Source organism: Rissa tridactyla, chromosome 1 (genome assembly GCF_028500815.1).
Source record: "Rissa tridactyla isolate bRisTri1 chromosome 1, bRisTri1.patW.cur.20221130, whole genome shotgun sequence".
NCBI lineage: Eukaryota > Metazoa > Chordata > Aves > Charadriiformes > Laridae > Rissa > Rissa tridactyla.
The window spans coordinates 103,686,942-103,706,086 of record NC_071466.1 but is presented as its reverse complement, the minus strand read 5'-3'; the positions used below and the strand labels follow the sequence as shown (position 1 = coordinate 103,706,086).

The following is a 19,145-nucleotide window of genomic DNA, read 5'->3' as shown; positions in this document are numbered from 1 at the left end:
CTTTATTTCTGTTTGCCTCAGATTAGCGGACAACTTTGTGGATAATATTTCCTGTGGACATCTTTTGTTCTGATTCAGCTGCTTCTTTATTTCAAAAGAAATGTGTGTTTTGCTTTTAGAAAACGGTGGTTTTTGTGAACTCTACCTTTCTGTGGCGTGAGGATGTCATGATATGGAAAATAGATCGTTACAGAGTATTGTTTAGTAAATAATTCTTGTTAGTAAAATAACTAGCATTCCAGATGCGATGGTGTGATACTCATTAAAGCAAGAAACATTCTGTTTTCCTCTGCCTCTTCCCACCCCACAGTTCTAAAGTATGCTTTTTGTTTAGAGCTTGTATGGCAATATATATTTAAGGTGATTGCTATGTATTTTAACAAAGTATTTGAAGTCAGTCTCCAAAGGCATGTATTTTTTCCTAAAACAAACAGCCAAGCTGTGTATTTTAGGTAGTGATGACTCTGGAGAGTGTTATTCCACTGTGCAGTGTTATTCCACACTGTTTTAGATAACCTGTCTGTCTTTCTTTTGCCTTTTTGTTCTAGTCACCAGTAACCTCCCTCAATAAGTATGACCTGGTGATGTTTTTATACAGTATACTTTGAAACATACCAGTGAATTGATTACTGAGGAGTTCTTTCTGATTTAAAACGCTCACACTGCATCTCCAAAGCCCTGCTTGAGGGGGTGAGGTATGGAAGGAGGAGTCTTGCATGTCAGCTGTATTCAGATTTACAAGTACAGGAGTGGGGGATATACTTGCTTGTGGATGATGATGAGGTATACTGGTTGCATATAGAACTACAGGTAAAGAAAATAGTTGTGTTCTTTTTGTTAACTTATAATGTAGGATATGCAGTCATCTATGTTTAGGCGTGCATGTAAGTCAAAGCATCTTGAGCCATTTTAGCTTGCGTGATTAGCACTTGTATGCTCTCAGTGATTTTGGCAGCTTTACAGGGGTCATGTTTCGTACAGATGAACTGTTTCTGAACAGTTTCTCCAGTGTATTAGGCTCAAACTTCATTTGAGCTGAGCAGGCTGCTCTTTGCACTTGCTGCTTCACAAACCACACTTAATTCTTTCAGTTCTAGTGTTCCATCTATAATATCCCACTGTCTTCCATTCCAGATAAGACCCTTTTCAGAGTAGCTGTGTTTTCTTGATAATTTTCCTTATATCCTTGTTCAGTGGAGTAACTACTCTAGGTACAGTAAAATAAGATTTGGTATCTCAAAATAAACCAGTGACCTGCAGTGCCTGTTCTGTCTCTTGCTGCTGTTAGCTGTTTGGTGGAAAGTCTGCATGCTCTTTCCTTAATACCTCTAATCATGCAATTAGGATAGATTTGGATTCAGGAAAGAACGTGAATCTGGCAATTAAATAATTCTAAATTATGGTGTTGAATAGCCTTTTCTGGTCTATCTTTGTACAGTAATCATGGATTGTACTTTTAGTTTTTAGCAGGATAACGCCAGAGAAAATAGGAATGCAAGAGTTCCATTTGTAGAATAAAAATAAAAAAGTTAAGGAAAATGTAAGCAATGGTTTCAGGAATGAGATCATCATCGAGGGTTATCGACTATGAACGTTTTTTTCTGCTGTCTTTAGTAATAGAGTAGAATAAATCATAAGCAGACAGATTTGTTTGTAGTACGCATTTCAGGTGGGGGTGGCTCAGTAGTTAACCTGCAAGGAACCAAAGAGATCAGATGTTTATTTTTATAGTTTTTTACTATAAAAATAAACAAAAGATTGCTTCTGCTCCTGTTGTCTGCTAGGAACTCTGAATGCTCATTGCTACTGTATTTAATACAGCTGCTGAACTTGAAATGCCCCCTACACAGTAAGTTGGTTTTGTTTTTACTTGCACAGCATGAAACTGGGTGGTGTGGTAGACAATTAGAAATTCTGTCCAGTCTGAGATCTAATGGTAAATTACTTGTGCACATAAAACCTTACTGTGAGGTGCTAAAATTTCTGTATGATATGTGGCAAAAGTAGTTGCCCTTTTTTTAAGAGTATGCTTTCTAAAATTAAAAAAGAATATAGCAGATTCCATATTTTTGGGTGTCATTGTTATTGTAAGTATGTCTTGATACTTTTAATTGTAGATTGCAGTATATATAACTGTATTTGCTGATCCTTCATACAATGAGACAAAAATTGTGTGGTTTTGGAGTATGCATGTAGATGTCTGGTTAATCCACCTGTCTAGAACGAATGTCTCTACATAGCTCTGTGTGTGTATAAGGGTGTGTATAAGGGGAAGAGGTGGTCAAGTTCTTTATAGACTGTGCACTGTTTGTATAGCAAAGATTAGTTTCTAATTACTAATCTTAAATGTTTTTCTACAACTGAAACTGGAATTTTTGACAGTTTGATATTTCAGAGTGTCAAAGGATTAACTTCTTGACCAGAATAGAAAATGTATGGACATGAAATAATTTTGTGTGGCGAGGAGTGAAGAGAGGGCTCCTCTCTCTCCCTGAGGAGGAAATTTTGTAGTTTTTTTTCTTTTATTCCTGACACAAAAGGTGCATTTTTACAACATTCCCTTCATTGCAGTCAGTCAAAAATGCAGAAAAATTAAATGACGTAGTACATGCTTGGTTTGGTTTTCTCTTATTAAATGTATTAAACTTACATATGTTGGATATTATATTTTCCTTTTTCATGTGTTGTTTCTAAGGTAATTGGATTAATTAGTGTCATTTCAGGTTGTCTTTCCTTTTCTCTGTAAAGTCAACTTTTCACAAGAGTTGTATGTGTCTGGAATTTTGAAATAATCATATTATTAATTGCCTGAAACCTAAATCGCTCCTGTCTATTCTCTTTCACAGTAGTCTCAATCTATTTTCCCCCGCTCTGTTTCTTGTGGTTGTTTGTGCCCACAGGATATTTGTAGTGACCGCAGTTCTGACAGTTGAAGTCTAAATACTATGGATTTATAAGAGTAAGTTTTTGTGTGCTGGCAATCCTTGAAAATCATGGGCTTAATGGTATGTTGTAGTATTATAGATAAAAACACTAGTGCTAGTAGTATAGATTAGCAGGCCCTAGTAATACTATTAAAATAATTTCACTGAAGACCTGTTGTCTCAAGAGTTCAGGTTTTCCTTTGTATTTTGATGGGTAGTTCCTTCTAATTTCCATGGGGATTCTCTACCTAAATATCTTTTAAGGATCTAGAGCTGAGGATGACTACTGTAAATGACTGGACAGTGGTTTCTCTTTGCCTCATTTCAAGATACAGTTTTACTTGCTCCGTATAAATGCACAATTTGTAGATAATAGTTATTAATATACTTCCAAAATACAGAGAACACCTGGGTTTAAATCTATGGTTTCTGGAAGAGGGTTCATGGAGAGGTACCTGAAATGGTTGGGACTTCTCTGGAAGACTCATAATGAAACTCATTTGTAGCACATTGCTGTCTGTATTTTCATACATCATTGTAAATAAGATTTAAAACAATTAAATATACCTATGAAATAATTAATGAGCTATATATGAGGACTTATTTACAGCATTTAGAAAATTTCTAACTCAAACCACACATAGTAAATCTAAAGTAGTATCTTTGGACCACTTTAATAGTTAGCTGCTCTACTTATCTTTTAGCTGTACTTTCGAAAGATGTTTTCCAAAAGTAATTACCAGACTTTACAACTGAGAATAAAACAATGGAAAGTGAAGTTTTTAATGGAATGTATACTTCATAGTAGAAACTTTCAGCTAGAATCACACATGCTGTGAGCAGGTAGTCTGGGTTTCCCAACATCCTTCCCAGTTAACTGCAGTTTTTATCTTGTTCTGGTCCCTCACTTTTTAAAGAAACAGGCAGTCAATTTCTGTGATTGTTTGGTGTTATGATTTGTATGTGTTTTTACTGAAGAGTGTGTTAGGCATAACTAAATCACCTTTATTGTATTAACTGCCCACAGGTATCTTCAACAGAATTTTTAAAACTTGAAGGACTAAAATAAACAATTCTGCATTAAAATTAAACTGTATGTTTGAGCACTTGATGAAGATACTGAGTGGCAAGTAATGCAAAACACAGGCTTCTAGTTCCTCAGATCTGACAGCCAGAGTTTCTGTACTGATAACTTCATTAGGGTTTGAAGATCACCACTATAATAGCTTACCAGCAGGCAGCTTTCCTCGGCTTTGTCCTTGCTTTGTGATCAGAGACATCTGTAGAACTGTATTAAGATTTTGAGGTAAAGACTGTATGCTAACTCTTAAATGAGAGAGTAATTGTTTTAAGCAATCAATCACAGTTTTGCAACACGTTACAAAGTAATTGGTTTGTCAATAAATGTAAGCGATACACAACTCAAATTGTTGCATTCCAGCTGTGATTCTGTAGGCCTGCTAAGATCCAAAGGTACCCATGTCAGAGCTGCATTGGAGAAACAAGAACTTTTATTCATTTCTGATAGTATTTTAAGTCTCTCAGTGTGAGTACCTAGAAACAGTATATGAGAAAAATATTAAAATGATGTCTAGCTCTATGTTTAAGAAAGAGCAACCAGCTATCTTCGGGGCAAAAGAAAAAAGTTATTTTTTTTTTCTAAATAATGCTTATCCTGCCAAGTATACATTAACTTTTTGTTAGTTGCCCTACCAGTTGAACTGTAAAGGAGAAATCCGTTATTGACTACTAGGAAGATAATTCAACTGTGTGTCCATACAGAATAGAACAGTCTTGGGTGCCCATTTAGCTGAAGAAGCTGTGTAGTCAGCTGCATATCAAACTTTCAAAGGTCAAGGTGAGTTTATGCAGGGACACTCAGATGCTTATCAGCGATGGCTATCTTCATATAATGTTACAGTTTAATACCTATGGTTGTGTTTTGGAAACTTAGTGCTTGTATGTTAAGTGTTCATATAGCTGTTCTGAAAACTGAAAATACTATCAAGCTGATTGTGTTTTTTGAGGTCACCACCTCTTTATTAAAAAAAAGTCTCTTATTAGTAACTGTAAAAATATATTTTTTCGCATACTCTAGCTTTATATTACAATTTCAAATTCACAAGCACAAGATTATGGACTGCCCTGTGAGGTGCAATATTTAATGTTTTTTAAAGTAACTTTCTTAATAGGTCATGGCAGAACTGGTCAAAACTTCAGTGTTATCTTTTCTGCCAGTCTTACAACCAAAGAAGATAAAGGTTGAACAGATCCTAATTCCAGTTATATTACACTATGTTTAGGCATTAGCTTCTCATTGTTAGGCCCTCATCCTGCAAGCTGTTTTGTATGAACATGTGCTTGTGCCCGTACAAAGCTGGCAGTTGAAGAGAGTCTGTTGCAATATATAGATGCACCTGTGAAGAGTTCCCTGCATGTACGTGGCCTTCAGCTGTGTACAGATTCTATATGGATTCCTGTGTTTGTGGTGAGGACATTTAGGCAGAAGCTCAGCTAACCAGTGTAAGGTTCTAATAGCTTCCATAAATCATCAGGGTATTTTGGGGAAGTAAGATTCTTTCTTTCTTACAGAGAATCATAAACAAAAGCTGACAACTTCAGAGTTCTGTTTTGTAATAAAATGCCAGTAACCTGATCATGTACCAAAAGGGATGGTGTAATAGTTTAATTTCTTGAACAAAAATACCGAAATTTTTTTTTAATCTCATGTGAGTCCCAGTTGGATAAACTTGGCTCTTTTGTTTTTCTCGGGCAGACAGATAGACTCCTGTGATATTCAGGACTGGGTTTTTTTTTTTTGTTTGTTTGGTTGATTTTGCATGGGCATTCAGTATAATTGGCTTTTTTAGGTAGTAATTGTCTGATCTGGTCCTTCGGTGTATCTATTGCCTGTGCTACTGCAATGTTTGCTTTTCTAGCTCCTTGCCTTTACCAGTCAACATTGTTCTTATCTGTTTTTTTTTTTTTCCTCTTTTTTCCCTTCTATCTACATTTTTTTCACTTTAATGGTCCTGTGTGTTTCAGTACTGTCGGAAGGTTGGCAGGTGTTCTTTCCCACTTAAACTTTGTATTTTGATGTTCGTTGATTTTGTTCTTTTGATGTTTGTAAGAACCAATCCCAGCAAGGAAAGATTGTATAAAGTAAACTACTGGAAATAGTTTGTAGAGCTACAAAGAAACATTCAATTTTAATACCTCTGTTCTTCAGTGTCTGCTCAAATTGCAAAACAGCATAATAAACAACAAAGAGAAGGAGGAAGAATTTTTTGTTAGAATAAAGTAGCATGGAATTAAGTTGCTGTAGGTATCTGGGCAAGTACTAAATTTAAAAACCAGACATATATCAAGGTTTGCCCCCATACTTTTCCAACTATTCCTTATAGTTGTCTCCTTTTTTGATTCTGATTTGTAAAACTTAAATTCAGAGGAAAAGTTCAAAACATAAAAGTGTTAAAATATGTTTTCACATGATTTGGTCATCTATACTTAAATTCATGGCAGGACATCATGGATTTTGGAGGTGCTTAATGGCAAAGTTTGAAAACATCCATTATCCAGCTAAGAGGTTTCTGCATGTTCCACTGTTCTGTACTTACTCTACTTAAAACCATAGTAAGCAATATAATATGCTCGTAAAAGAACAAATAGCAACGTACTATTGAAGATAATATGCTAATTTTAAGAAATATGGTAGAAATTAAGTTTGTCTTGTAGATAGTGCCTGCTGAAAAATGATATTGCTTCAAGGAAATGTTGCCAAACTCTTTGATGACACGGACAGGGGAAGAAGGCAAATGCATTTCATTTTTTGTGTGGTGTAGCACTTGACTAGATGTAATGTTGTCATTACTAATACGCTCTAACTGGCTGTGATCAGGAGTCAGTGGCTTAGTTGGTATCACTAAGTCTATCTTAGTGCTGAAAATTCCTGTTAGCCAAGAGCCCTTCGGATGGCATTAGTGGTACAAAGATGGTGACACTTGACTTCTGAAGAAGAGATCTTTAGTCAATGTGGAACTAAAATGGTTGGATCCTCCCACTCTATAGTGGATTCCTCCCACTATTACGCTTTTATGGTATCTGAACCAGGCTCACTGATAGGAAGCCAAGGGTGTTATGCATGCTCAGAACATTCTTAATTACCACCGTTCTTATCAGAATAATCTGAATGGAGTTGAGGCTTGTGCAGCACTTTCATTTTAAGTTTCATGCTTTTTTGATTAATGAGTCATCCTTTTTGCACAATCAGAAGTTATGGATGAAGTGTAAGTCATATAGCTGGGTACAATAACTGGAATCCACTCTTGTGAAACAGAAATACGAAATACTCCAGATGCAGTGCTGATTTTAATATGTCAAATGCAGCAATGGATTGATTCCTTAAATGTGTTGTGAACATACATTTGGTGCTACTATTTAATCTCAACATCTAAGTCTGAGAGTGTTGCTTAAAGCTTACGTGTCTGTAGATGATACAAGAAAAATGATTTTGCTTTATGTTTCTTTTGGGGAGGAGGGAAAAAGATGCACCCTTTTGAGTCAAGTACTCAATATTATTCTGAACTGCTGACAAATGCTATTGTATGCCTTATAAAAAAATTAACTTATTTGTATTAACTAGTTGGGTGAATTTAACCCAAAGAGTTTAATCTGCTAGTATCTTAGAATTTACAAACAAAAAGATGAGTACTTATTAATAACCTAGAGTGTCCCTAAGTAAAGCTGTCTTCTAAATAAAAAAACTAACAACAACCAAGCCCTGCACAAACTTAGCTGATGTATTCTACTAACTTATATAAGACCTTGATACTTCAGTGCCTGTTCTTGTTCTTCCTCTGTTTTAGGAAATCTGGCAAAGTTTTGTTTTAATCTCTTTGTATTACCTAAGACTTCTCAGGTGATGTTATGGGGAAGATCCTGGTGAACACTGTGGACTAGTTAGTGATAACATTTGTATGGGTGGTTAAATGGAATTTAAAAACTAAATTCGCATTGGAAGCCTGTTGTCCAGAACCAAGTGGTAGTGTTTGACATGCTGTGTGAATAAGAAAGAAGTAAAGGGATTTTAGATTAACAAAAGCAGCATAGTGTATTTTTTGTGTGTGTATGTGTCTGAGACTAGCCATCTTAATGCCTCCAGGTTAGAGCTACTGGTGTTATGGAAGAAAAATAGAAAAAATTGAGACTATTTGATAAAGCCTTTCTTTAAAAGAAAGAAGATGCAAAAAACCAAAAAAAAGCAAGCCTTTTTGATGTGAACATCATCTGATCCTACAGGGTCTAACTCTTAATTTAAATACAGTCTTTGTACAGCAAAGACTAAATTTGGCGTGATGTGATATCTCAGAGTATTTAGGTACCACCACTTGTTTATGCTGTTGCTTGCTGCTTTGTCAAATTACAGCAGAAAACTTTAGGTTTCCATATTAGAATTCAGAATTTCATGGGCAGGTGACAAACTAGTAGGATCTGAGCTAGTTTCACTCTGCTCCTGTTTATGTCTTGATACAGACTTCAGAGACCTTACCGAGAAGGGAGGAGAACTGTAGGACGGAAAAGGGTAGGAATATGTAGAATTTTTTTTTTTCTTTTTTTCTTCCTGGTCTCACCATTTGCTCAGAGGCAGGAATAAGAGAAATGGAGCTTTGACCTTTTGGCGTCTTGGCTCTTATTAGTTGTTGGCTTGAGGAATTGAATGTATTCCAGGGATGACATGTTAGCTGAAACTTCAGCAGACTGAAAGACTGTAGTCTTTTCAGCTGGTAGTTGTTTCTCGATGTTTGGTAGGCTCCATTGATAGCTAAATAATAAACCTTCTGCCTGTTGTGTGGTGTGGGTTTTTTTAGTGGAGTTTTAAGGACCTTTGTGTAAGTAAGAGGGAGGATTCTTTCTTTGGTGGTTTTGATAGATGATAAAATTTCTGTAATCAAAAATCGTACAAAGCTTCATAAATAATTTTGCATTTTTTTTTCCCCTGCTCTACGTGCTTCAAGCAGGAAAATATTACGCTGTAGCCCCAAGGAAAACGGGATTCCCTGCTGGAGCTGCTTAATTCCTAGACTTTCTGGAATTTGTTATGGCAATGCCAAGTTCCTGCTTTTCCTGGATTACTGTGATGCAATCCTGAATTAAACCACCTGGGTTTTGTTAGGAAAAGCAAAGTACAGGCTAGTTGGGGCAGGGCAACAACTCCATTGAAATAGCTTTCCTGAGTGTATGTAGGGATAATCATGCTGAATCTCTTAAATGGTTATCTTCAAAATCAAAAGGAGGCATTCTGCTTGGAAAGTTCAAAACAGTGACAGAAATTTACTCCTGGTATTTAAAACAACACAAACAAACATACAAGCGCTTTGAATCAAGATTGCTGATTCAGCTAAACTTTGTGCACTGAAATGAAACCTAGGAAGCCTACATATTGAAATTCTTGTGAAATTTCATTTCCTTTTGTGTGGAGGTTTATTGTGTTTTATTATCCTTTCCCAGCTTCAAAAAGGAAAAAAAGGGGGAGGGGAGAAATAAATAAATTAAAAAAAAAAAAGTTCATTGAATCCTCCAGAGAGAACAATGCGTGCAATTACTCTCCACCTGGGATACTTTGTAGCTAGAGAGGTTTAAAAAGACAGTAAATATAAAAGACAAGAAAAGGACAGAAAGCTACAAATAGTGTGGATACACCAGTATGCAGATTTCCAGACTTGGTTTGCTCTGATTATTGTATTTAAGGTGGCAGCAGTATTTTCTAGTTCTGTACTAGGCCATGTACAAGAGGAAGCTCTTGGCTTTTCTGGCAGTCCTCAGGTACTTTTCTGAAGTAGCTTAGATACCTATGATGAGCCATGCTCTACAGCTGGGGAAGACAGATGGAATAACACTAGGTTAACAAAATTAGCCAAAGAGGGAAAATGGGAGCCTTTCTCAACTAAGGTATTTTAAATATCTATCTGTTGAGCTCAGTTGTTACCCCTGTACTGTATTATGAATCCAGATGAATATAGTCTAGCAATAATTCCGTCTTGTATTAGCTTGTCTTTGTCTCTCATTAAAGATTAAAGACTTTATTCCGTGAATATTTAAATAGAAACAGAGCCTTATTGTGATAAAAGGAAACAGACAGAGGTTACCTAGTTAGTTGGCTTCCACCTTTATTTTGATTTTTAGACCTCTAAAAATACATCTTCTGAGGTTACGCACTTGGGACAGTGTATATAAACCTAACATTAGACTTGATTTTTCTTAGTTACCTAGAGGTTTCCTTTTTCTTGTATATGAGCTAAGGGAAACCATGCTCTTGAATTCTCATGGTCTCTCATTCTTGTTTTGCTGAGAAAAATGCTTTAGCTGATGCGCTTGTGGGCATACATAGGAAGGTTGAACCTTTTTACGGATATGAACGCTGTGAGACTTATAGCAGGAGTCGTTGCATCTAAACACAGAGACAACCAAATTACTGCCTTGTTTTGAGAGCTTACAGAACGTGTGCAGCTACCACCATGGAGCTGACATGTTCATGTGACTGTTTGTTTTAAATCTCCAGAAAATTCCCTAATAGACTCTTACAGGGGACATGGAAGTATTAGTAAAGTTGGCCTGTTGGGTGATGGGAATAACCAGTGTGGAAAAAAAGTCTTATGGAAGTGCTGCTCCAGAGGAGAGGCTTCTTGAGTGATGTGTCTGTCCTTGCAGAGTAGTAGCAACTTGCATACCTACAATTTGTGTGTCAGTCTATTTACCTGTTCCTGGTTATCTGATTGGTTTTAAATTGCCCTAGTTTTGTAATGACCTCAGATTTGCACTGTATCTTGAATCACAGCAGTGAACATACTTTTCTCCTCCCACTAGAAACAGGCTAAATTTGTTGGGAAAGTATTTGGCAGTTGTATTCAGTTCATTCTGTTTGAAAAATATCTCAGCAGCTGGTTGCTATAGAATCATTATATCTCTTCCAGATTTTAATGTCTAGTGGGTTGGATACAGTGGGGAGGTTATTGGCAAGGTAACTGAAAAAATGTGTTAAGTTCTTTCTCCCTTGGGATGATGCTGGCTTAGTGCCTCCTTGTAGGACTTCTTTATTACTGTTTTTCAATAGCTTGCATGAGCAGTGCTGCTGGTGGATGCTGTGACCTCTGGCACTGTGTATCTAGTTACTCATATTTGGCCAGGCTGTAGCATTTTAATGCTGTGGCTCATTTTTTTTTTTCTTGCATTTTTGTGTATCAGTTCAGTTGTTATGCCATTCTAGAGATAAGCATTTAAAAAATGAGGTTCAACTGAGTTTCTATTATATGTCTGCAACGCTTAATTTTGCACCGTAACCAATCGCAAAGTTAGATCTCTCTTGCAACTGTTCGATACCACTTTGAACAGCTATGTTTCCCCTCTGAGCTTTTTGGGTTTTGTTTATTTTATTTTCTTCATAATGCTTATTTCACAAGTGATTTAGATATGTTTCTGGGGCTTGATACTCTGAAATTGCTGTTTACTGAAGCAGATCAATTCTGCTGTCACAGAGAGAACCTTTTCCAGGGTTCAATTGAATTGCCATACGCAGCCCTCTAGAAGATCAAATCTTAAGTATTTGTCTATGTAATCAAAGCTTTTTTTATTACTCAGAAATAAATCAGCCTGAAACATAGGCTATGGTCAGGATGGTTCATGCTCTTTGTCTTGTATCCCTTCAGAATTTTTTAAGCATTACCTTCTTTCAAGGGTTTGATATAAGCTATGTGTTTTGTTCTAATGCCTGTATATTGTTTGTATGTTCAGGCAGGTATGTTTAGTTCTGTCTTAATATTCTAAATGTTTTAGTTTAGAAGCAGCCTGATAGCTTGCTTAGTTGTCAGTAATGAAATCAATTTCCCAGAAAGACCCATGGAAGACTACCCAAATTTTGAAGTAGATTACTGTAAGGGAAGAGGTGAGTAAACCAGAAAACTTACTGCTCTGTGTAGCCTGATGTCGGTCACCAGCTGTCATTTCTAGCTTTAGCTCTGACATCGCAGTCTGTGTTTCAAGAAAGTTTGCCTCCCTTGTCCGTTGTTGTTGTTAGACAGTAGATCTCTTCCTAGTATTTCCTAACAAGTAAATAGTGTACGTTGTCCCAAGACATTAGATTTTCTTGTTAGTCTTCAATCTTTGCACTGGTACCTAGTTTCTTTGTCTCTACTTCAACTTGATTCTTCTACTTGGTACCTTCAGTTCTCTGAGGATTTTAACACTGCATGCTTTTACAGTGTACTGGCTGCTGGAAATCAGGTTTCTTGAGTCCTCTGTTAAGACTTCATTTTTGGTCTGTTAACCCAAGAGGAAATTTTCAACAGAATAAAGTAATGATTGCAGGGTTGGAAGATGCTGATTTTTCTGCTGGGCCTAATTCAAATTTTTTTCTCTTTTGTTAGTATCTCGAAGGAACTGGAGGTGCTGGTTTTTTTTTTTTCTTTGCTCCTCAAGCATTCCAATTCTCAGCTGTGCAAGCAGTGATTAAATGAGCCATAGACAAAAGTATATCCCAGGTACTTGTGTTATTCACTCAATTGTTGTCATGTATTTAGCATTTAAGAACTGGTAGTCAAAATAGTGAGATTTTTTCATCAGGTCTTAAAGTGAGAACATGAACTGTTGCCATATAGTAGAACTCCTATAGCTTGAAACAGTTGTCAAACAAAGGATGTTGTTTGTTGGAGAATTAAAAATAAGAAGGAAAAAGAAAAAAAGTGTGTGAGTAAATGGCCTATTCAGTCTAGAATGTCAGTACATCTCTTGGCAATGCTTGCTGGCAGGTTTTATTGAGGATTACTTGCTGCTGCTTTTTTCTCCTTTAAGCGTATGAACTGGCATTTTTTTTACTGGAATTTTGTATTGCGTTATTTGGGCTTTTCTGCTTAAAAGTTGCACTGAAACAGCTGTGCATTTGAAGGAGTACTTTGAGTTCTTGGGTTCTGAAACTCTCAGCAGCAGTATTTAAGCAGATGAGAACTGAGGCATGTTCATGTAACTTTATCTCTACGGGTACTTTATTACTCATTTATGTGAGAAAGTTGATTTGACTTATGTATAAGATTTATATTGCTCTAGAAGCTTTAAAAGTGATAGAAAATAGTACTGTAGCTTTAGGAAAGTTAGTTATTGTCACTAGGTTTTCAGAGGAAGTTAATTTAATGATCTTACTCTTGCTGTGTCCCACACTTACTGTAATTTACTGCTTCGCAGGACCTGTTATCACTGTTCACAGCTTTGTAGCTGAACATATCTAATAGAAAATGCTGTATATTGTACTTAGAATATTTAGTGCCTCCATTGGTTCTTGATTAGACATATATTAATTGTTCTGATGTCAGACGGTGGTTGACTTACTACCAAAAAGGTAGTGTTCCCTGTAGTGGAACAAGTTAATTTTGAAGCAAAAGTTCAGATTCTTTCCCCTGCAAGTAGCCAACTCTTCTTTCCAGAAAGTTCATTTTATCTTTTTCCTTTCATTTCAAGCAGCAGTAAATGCCATTGGTATTTTTCAGGAGAGTTGAAAACTAGACTGTTGAGTTTTTGAGAAAGGCTTTTTGTCTGATGAAGGTTTGGTTGTAAGTGCTTCAGTGTATGATGTTTTTGAATAGCTGAAATATTGACAACTTAATGTAAAAGATCTTTAGCCTACACTTCTCCTGTAGACGAGTGACTACAAGAAAATCTTCCTTGCCATTTCATAAGGTAACTTATTAGCTGTAATGATTGATGAAGGAGTGCCAGTTTTAATTTTCAGATCTTAACTCAGAAGGTAAATAATCAAAAATGTATTTTTAGAATCCAAAGTTTATTTTTAAAATCTCGTCGGTTGCCAACTCTTAGAGTATGCCGTGCTGTACTGAAGCCAGCCAGTGTGAGTTGAAAAATTACTGCTGAATGTACTGCCAATTATGCTAGCCTCTGCTCTTTCAAGCTTCCTTCACAGCTGTCCCCAAGCCTCTTCTGATGATGTCTCTGCTGCAGAAAATGCCCCTCAAGTTAACTTCTGTTGGAGTCGTAAGACTCAATTTTCAAGATAAACTTGCCCCTATTTTCAACAATCCAGATTCAGAAATAAAGTAATCCTGATCCCGATTCAAGAGGCAAAGCACCTTAGAAGTTTCAGTACCTTCTGGAGTAGGTTGAATGGACAGGGATTGTAATAATTTTAGCTGTGAGGTTTTAATCCACTACTGTGAGTGGGAGCTGTAAGTTGCGCAAACTTTTATTCCTTCTGCGCTATAAATTGTACGAACTTTTGATATCTATCATTCTTGCATGGAGATATGTTAATATATTTGTAATGGAAAATAAATGTCACTTGTAATCTTAAACTACAGATCTCTGCTATTGCTTCCCCCATGTATTAATATATATATGTGTAAACCTGATTCATGACCTACAGATGTGATCCTCTTAGCAAAGTGAGATGTGTTCCTGTTCCTCCAATAAAAAGAGGTTCCCCTTTCTCCAATCAATTTTTGGTACTTAGCAATATTATTTTATTGCTATATTAATAGTAAGTGCCTGTTTGAATGACCAAGAAGTGGAGAATCTTGAAAAACTAATGTTACTTACTTAATATGGTTTTTTAGAAGAAATCTTAATAGAGTACTGTTTTCAATTTGTGAGAAGTGATAACTGAATTAGGTATGATACATATCTGCCATGGATACTGTGCTTTTGGGGCTGGAAACCAAGTGACTTATGAGAACTACTTAGTCAAATTAGATAAGTAGGTTACAGTCACCTGAACAGCTAGAAAAAATAAGAATCCTGCATGTAAAGTTCCATTTTAAGATGAGATCAAAACTGGTCAATGAGAGTGCAAAAAAACCCCACCTTACAAAAAGACAGAAGAATTCCTTAAATTCCCTTTCTTAAATTTGAGAAAAATTAAAACTGCTGCAATTAAGAAATGCCCTTTGCATCAGGAGAACTAAATTCGCTAAGATATCTCCTTTATGGTAGCATACGTATAACATCCCTTCTGTTACATGGAGTCAAATGTTTTTTCAGTGTTGGTACATATGTGTACACATACTTTGTGAGCTGTTTATTTCAGAATCTTTCTAAGCTTTGGCTGCATGCCTTGTCCTGAACTTGAAATTGGCAGAGAAAGGAAGGAACTGACATGAGTTGTTTAATATTAAGGACTAGACATATTTTTTTCTGGTTTGGGAGACATAACAGTATATTGGTTGTTCTCAGTGTATGTCTTTCATCCTATCAGTCTTGAAACCATAAGGGAGGATAATATGCTGAAGATGCACAAGTTTAACCAGCTTTTCAGGAGCTTGAGCTGTAATTGTTAACAAAACATGGGAAATAACATTCTGTAATTTCTCTTATCTTGTTACTGATGGCAAGATTAAAAATGGAGAGAAGGTAGACAGCTTCATAGCCTTTGTAAGGATGTAACTTAAACACTACAGATTCCTTTTTTTTTTTAGTGTGGTTATTTCCTCTTTTTATAGAACTAGGTTTTTAGGCACAGAATTCTCATTTTAGTGAAGATGATGTATATTTCTTTACTTGGTCACAAGGTTTCACTTGGTAACTGTTCAAATTGGTACTAGAGGTGGCATCTCTGTCTGATGCCCTGCAAATCATGGCTTTGTCTTGACAGACGCTAACTTTTAGTGAACCCAAGTAAGCTCATGGCAACAAACATACCAAGAGAGAACCGTCTGTGTGAGATGTGGTGCTGATGACTACTGTAGGAATTTAAAAGTTCACACATTGAATAGGATGGCTAGAGTTTTTCACTTCTTCAACATCTGTATTCTACAAGAACGTCGTTTAGGGCTTGTAGCGTGAGGGAAGATGAAAAAGAAGGGGTCTTACAATCCTATTGACTAATTTAAAAAAAGAAATATACTAATCTCTAGGGAAGTCAGATCCTAAAACAAAGTTCTGTCTTCAGATCATCGTTTCGTGTCATCACTGGGTGATGGGTGTAACATCATCTTCTGAGTGTATTTGATCTCAGAAGTGTGAAACTTGGAAAGCTTCATCTTTGTGAGGTTTTACATGAGTGCTGGAAGAGCTGTGGGAGTTTGATGGAGGGAAGGAATGAGTTGTGTTTGAACTATGAGGTGGATGTTAAGTCTGCTGTAGCATCATGTCCTTCCTGCACTTCTATCAGGTTTGTCTTACTTCTTTCTTTGTTGACCGTCCTCTCTCTGACCTTTCTTTACTAGTTCCCATATAAATGTTTCATCTCTTAAGTTACTTTTTTCTGTCCCTGCCTCTGCTGAAGAAACAAGTCTCTTTGAGGGTCAGGTTCAGGGTGTCTCTTCATAGTAATCAACGTGCTGCCACCCCACAACTTCAGTGAATAAGGATCATACTGTTCTGTACCAGCAGAACTGTACTTACATGTGTAGTTGGACACTGTTTAATAGTTAGCATGTTAAAAACTTGTGAATGTGAGTGTTTTTAAGGAGTTCAGTAGGCTTGTTTTCATAGCTGTCTTCACTTTCTACTTGAGTCAAACTTGAAAGGTTTTTTAGATCTATTATGTTGGGAAATCAGAGCATTGTATTACAATTTTGCAGTTTGATTTTTTTTCCTAGTCAAAGACAGCCCCACAACCATAATGTGACTTGTAACAAATTTTCCTGATTACTAGGTACTGAAAAACAGATGACTTTTGAAGTACCCGCAGGGGAGAAATTTGTAAGCTACAGTAAATAAACCTCCCCATGCTGCAGATTTGTGACTTACAGCAAATAAACCATTAGCACTAACAATAATGTTAATGTTCTTATTTTCTTTAAGGAAAGGAATTTTTATCCTGGGAAGAGGTATTAAAGCATTTCAGTACAGAGAAATTACTCTTTTCAGTATTGTTAACCATACAAACTTCTTTGGTCATTTACAGAAGGACCATAAAAAAGTAGCCTGCTTTCCAGATCATGCATCGTGGTGCATATGGTGTCCTCCCCCGTAACCTGCATTCTTCAGAGAAACCATCTTATTAGCTGCAAGTATCTATGTACTGAGAATGAGCACCTGCTTGATATATGTATCTTTTTTTAAAAATGTCCTGTCTTCTGTATGTAGTTTTTTTTCTTGGAGTTGGTTAGTTTGTGTGTATATCCTGTTTCTTGCGTAGGCTTGAAATAATTCTCAACCCTTGTTAGAAATGGGAGGTGTTTGCAGCCTGAAACTTGGTGACACTGAGTTTTAGTGATCCCGTTGATCCCTCAGCTGCTCAGCAGTTAGAAAGTGCTGCTGTGGAGTAGTGTTTGCAACACCCTGCTTGTTATGACTAAAGCTGAAATCTGTCCATTCTTCAAAAAAACCTCTTGCTTCTTCCTATCTCTTTTTGTAGTGAAGGAAACCTTAACCTCACTGTATGTGTGCTTTGAAGGACTCTGTGTTGCATAAATACTTGCACCTCAATTCTAGTGAAATTATATGGAAAACCTTCCTCTTTTTGTTTCTGTTTTTATCATTTTTTGCTGCTTCTGAACTCATTATTAATACCAGTAATATATTCAGTGGGATTATGCGTGTCCTTGTATCTTAACATTTGAAGAATCTTTTACCCCAACCAAGGATTGAAACTTTTCCGATTGTTGTTGAGATGCAGGAGACTGATTTATGTGGAACTGATAGCAAGAATGCTTGTCATCTGGAAAGGAAAATTGTCGCATGCCCTTAGATAATTTTTTGTGCCAGTCAACTGTACTTGCAGTCAGTTGATAATTCTGTTTAATATAGAAATAGGATTTATAAATTGGAATATACTTTTAAAAACTTTTATATATGTGTTTACCATCTACCATTTCATCTTGCAAAACATTTTTCTTTCCCTTATCCCATTGCGTATATCAATTGCCTAACCTCATGGACACACTTGAAAAGTTTTTGCACTTTTGTGAAAGTTGCTCCTAGGTGTTTTGGAGGGGAATAAGTAGCCTGATGGAAAAAGGAAACAAAAACTTACTTTGGGATATACCCTGCTGTATGCAGTTAAGCCCTTTTACTTCAGTTTATTAGCGTGTTCTTAGGCATATTTTAAATAAGAGGCATTACCTCTAGCAATTGAGCTTTAACATATTTAATTACTTGTTTAAGCTTGATGCAATTTTTGCATTCTTGACAATGTAAGAGAATCCTTTATCCTCCATATGTACTGTTGTCTGATAAGCAACCTTTCTAGTGTAAGGAAATACCTTAATTTTACAAATGCCCAAGGGTCTGTCCTTATCACTGTATGAAAAACAGTACAGGAAGTTTCACTATCTGTTCATCCAACATTTGCATTTTTTCCCAATGCAGTTGCTATTTAAAGTGCTGTTTTGTCTCTTCATTGTCTGCTGGAAGCAAGTTTGTGTTAAATGGTACACTGCTGTCCTTAGGTAACATCAGGTAGCTCTTCGGAGTATTTTCTTTTTTTCCAAAGGTATCTTTTCCTTTATCAAACTACATACTATTGCTTTAATTGGGTTTGTTTTAAAAGAAATATTTCATTTTCTGTAAAGCTGAGAACTGATGGTCCTGCTCACGGAAAAGATCTTAGAACAAGTAAAGCTCTAATTAAATAAAATGATGTACTTCATAAAAGAAACAAAAAGTAACTAACTCCTTGCAGTATGTCAGCTGCTTTAGACTCAAATATGTTCTCTGTATTCACCTGGGAACTATTATTTGTATTGTTTGGTTAGTAAAGTTCTCTATTCTGCTAAAGGTGCCTGCCTTCAGGTGATCTTCAATTTCAGAAAGACAGGATTATTGAACTGTATCCTGTATAGCAGGTACTGCTTATTGTATATGTTTCTTACTTGAAGTAGAAAAGAGACTGTGTCCTCTTTTTAAACACAGTTTGTCACAATTTCATTGACTAAAATGTAGCATTGGAGTTTATTCACTGTGTTACTGTATTTAGAGAGCTTTGACCTCTTAAAGCCTGTTGTGCGCCAAATGAGCAGAAGCCAAAATTTGGTAAACTTTGTATGAGTCAGTCCACACATACTTTCATTATTTATGTATATTTATATTATATAAAAATAATTTCGTAAGTCAGAACAGTTCTATCTGTTCATGCTTTTTCTAATTCTATGACATTTCCTATGTAGTCTCCTAAAGGGTCAGGATCATCCACAGATGGAATACTGGTTTCTACAAATAAGTTAGTATGTTGTCATGGGTTGACCTTGGTGGCTGCCACATGCCCACCCAGCTGCTTGCTCA

The 19,145-nt window shown here is 36.2% G+C and overlaps 1 protein-coding gene across 6 annotated transcripts in view; it reads left to right on the top strand.

Moving 5' to 3' along the window:
- Nucleotides 1–19,145, top strand: part of ITSN1 (intersectin 1) — a 145,788-nt gene that overhangs the window by 1,057 nt on the left and 125,586 nt on the right. The window contains exon 1 of one of the 6 annotated variants that reach the window (XM_054189254.1): nucleotides 9–12,457. The exons of the other annotated variants lie outside the window; for them this stretch is intronic. The gene's annotated coding sequence lies outside the window, so the exon portion shown is untranslated. Of the gene's footprint in view, nucleotides 1–8; nucleotides 12,458–19,145 lie in introns of those variants that run through there. 6 annotated transcript variants of the gene reach the window in all.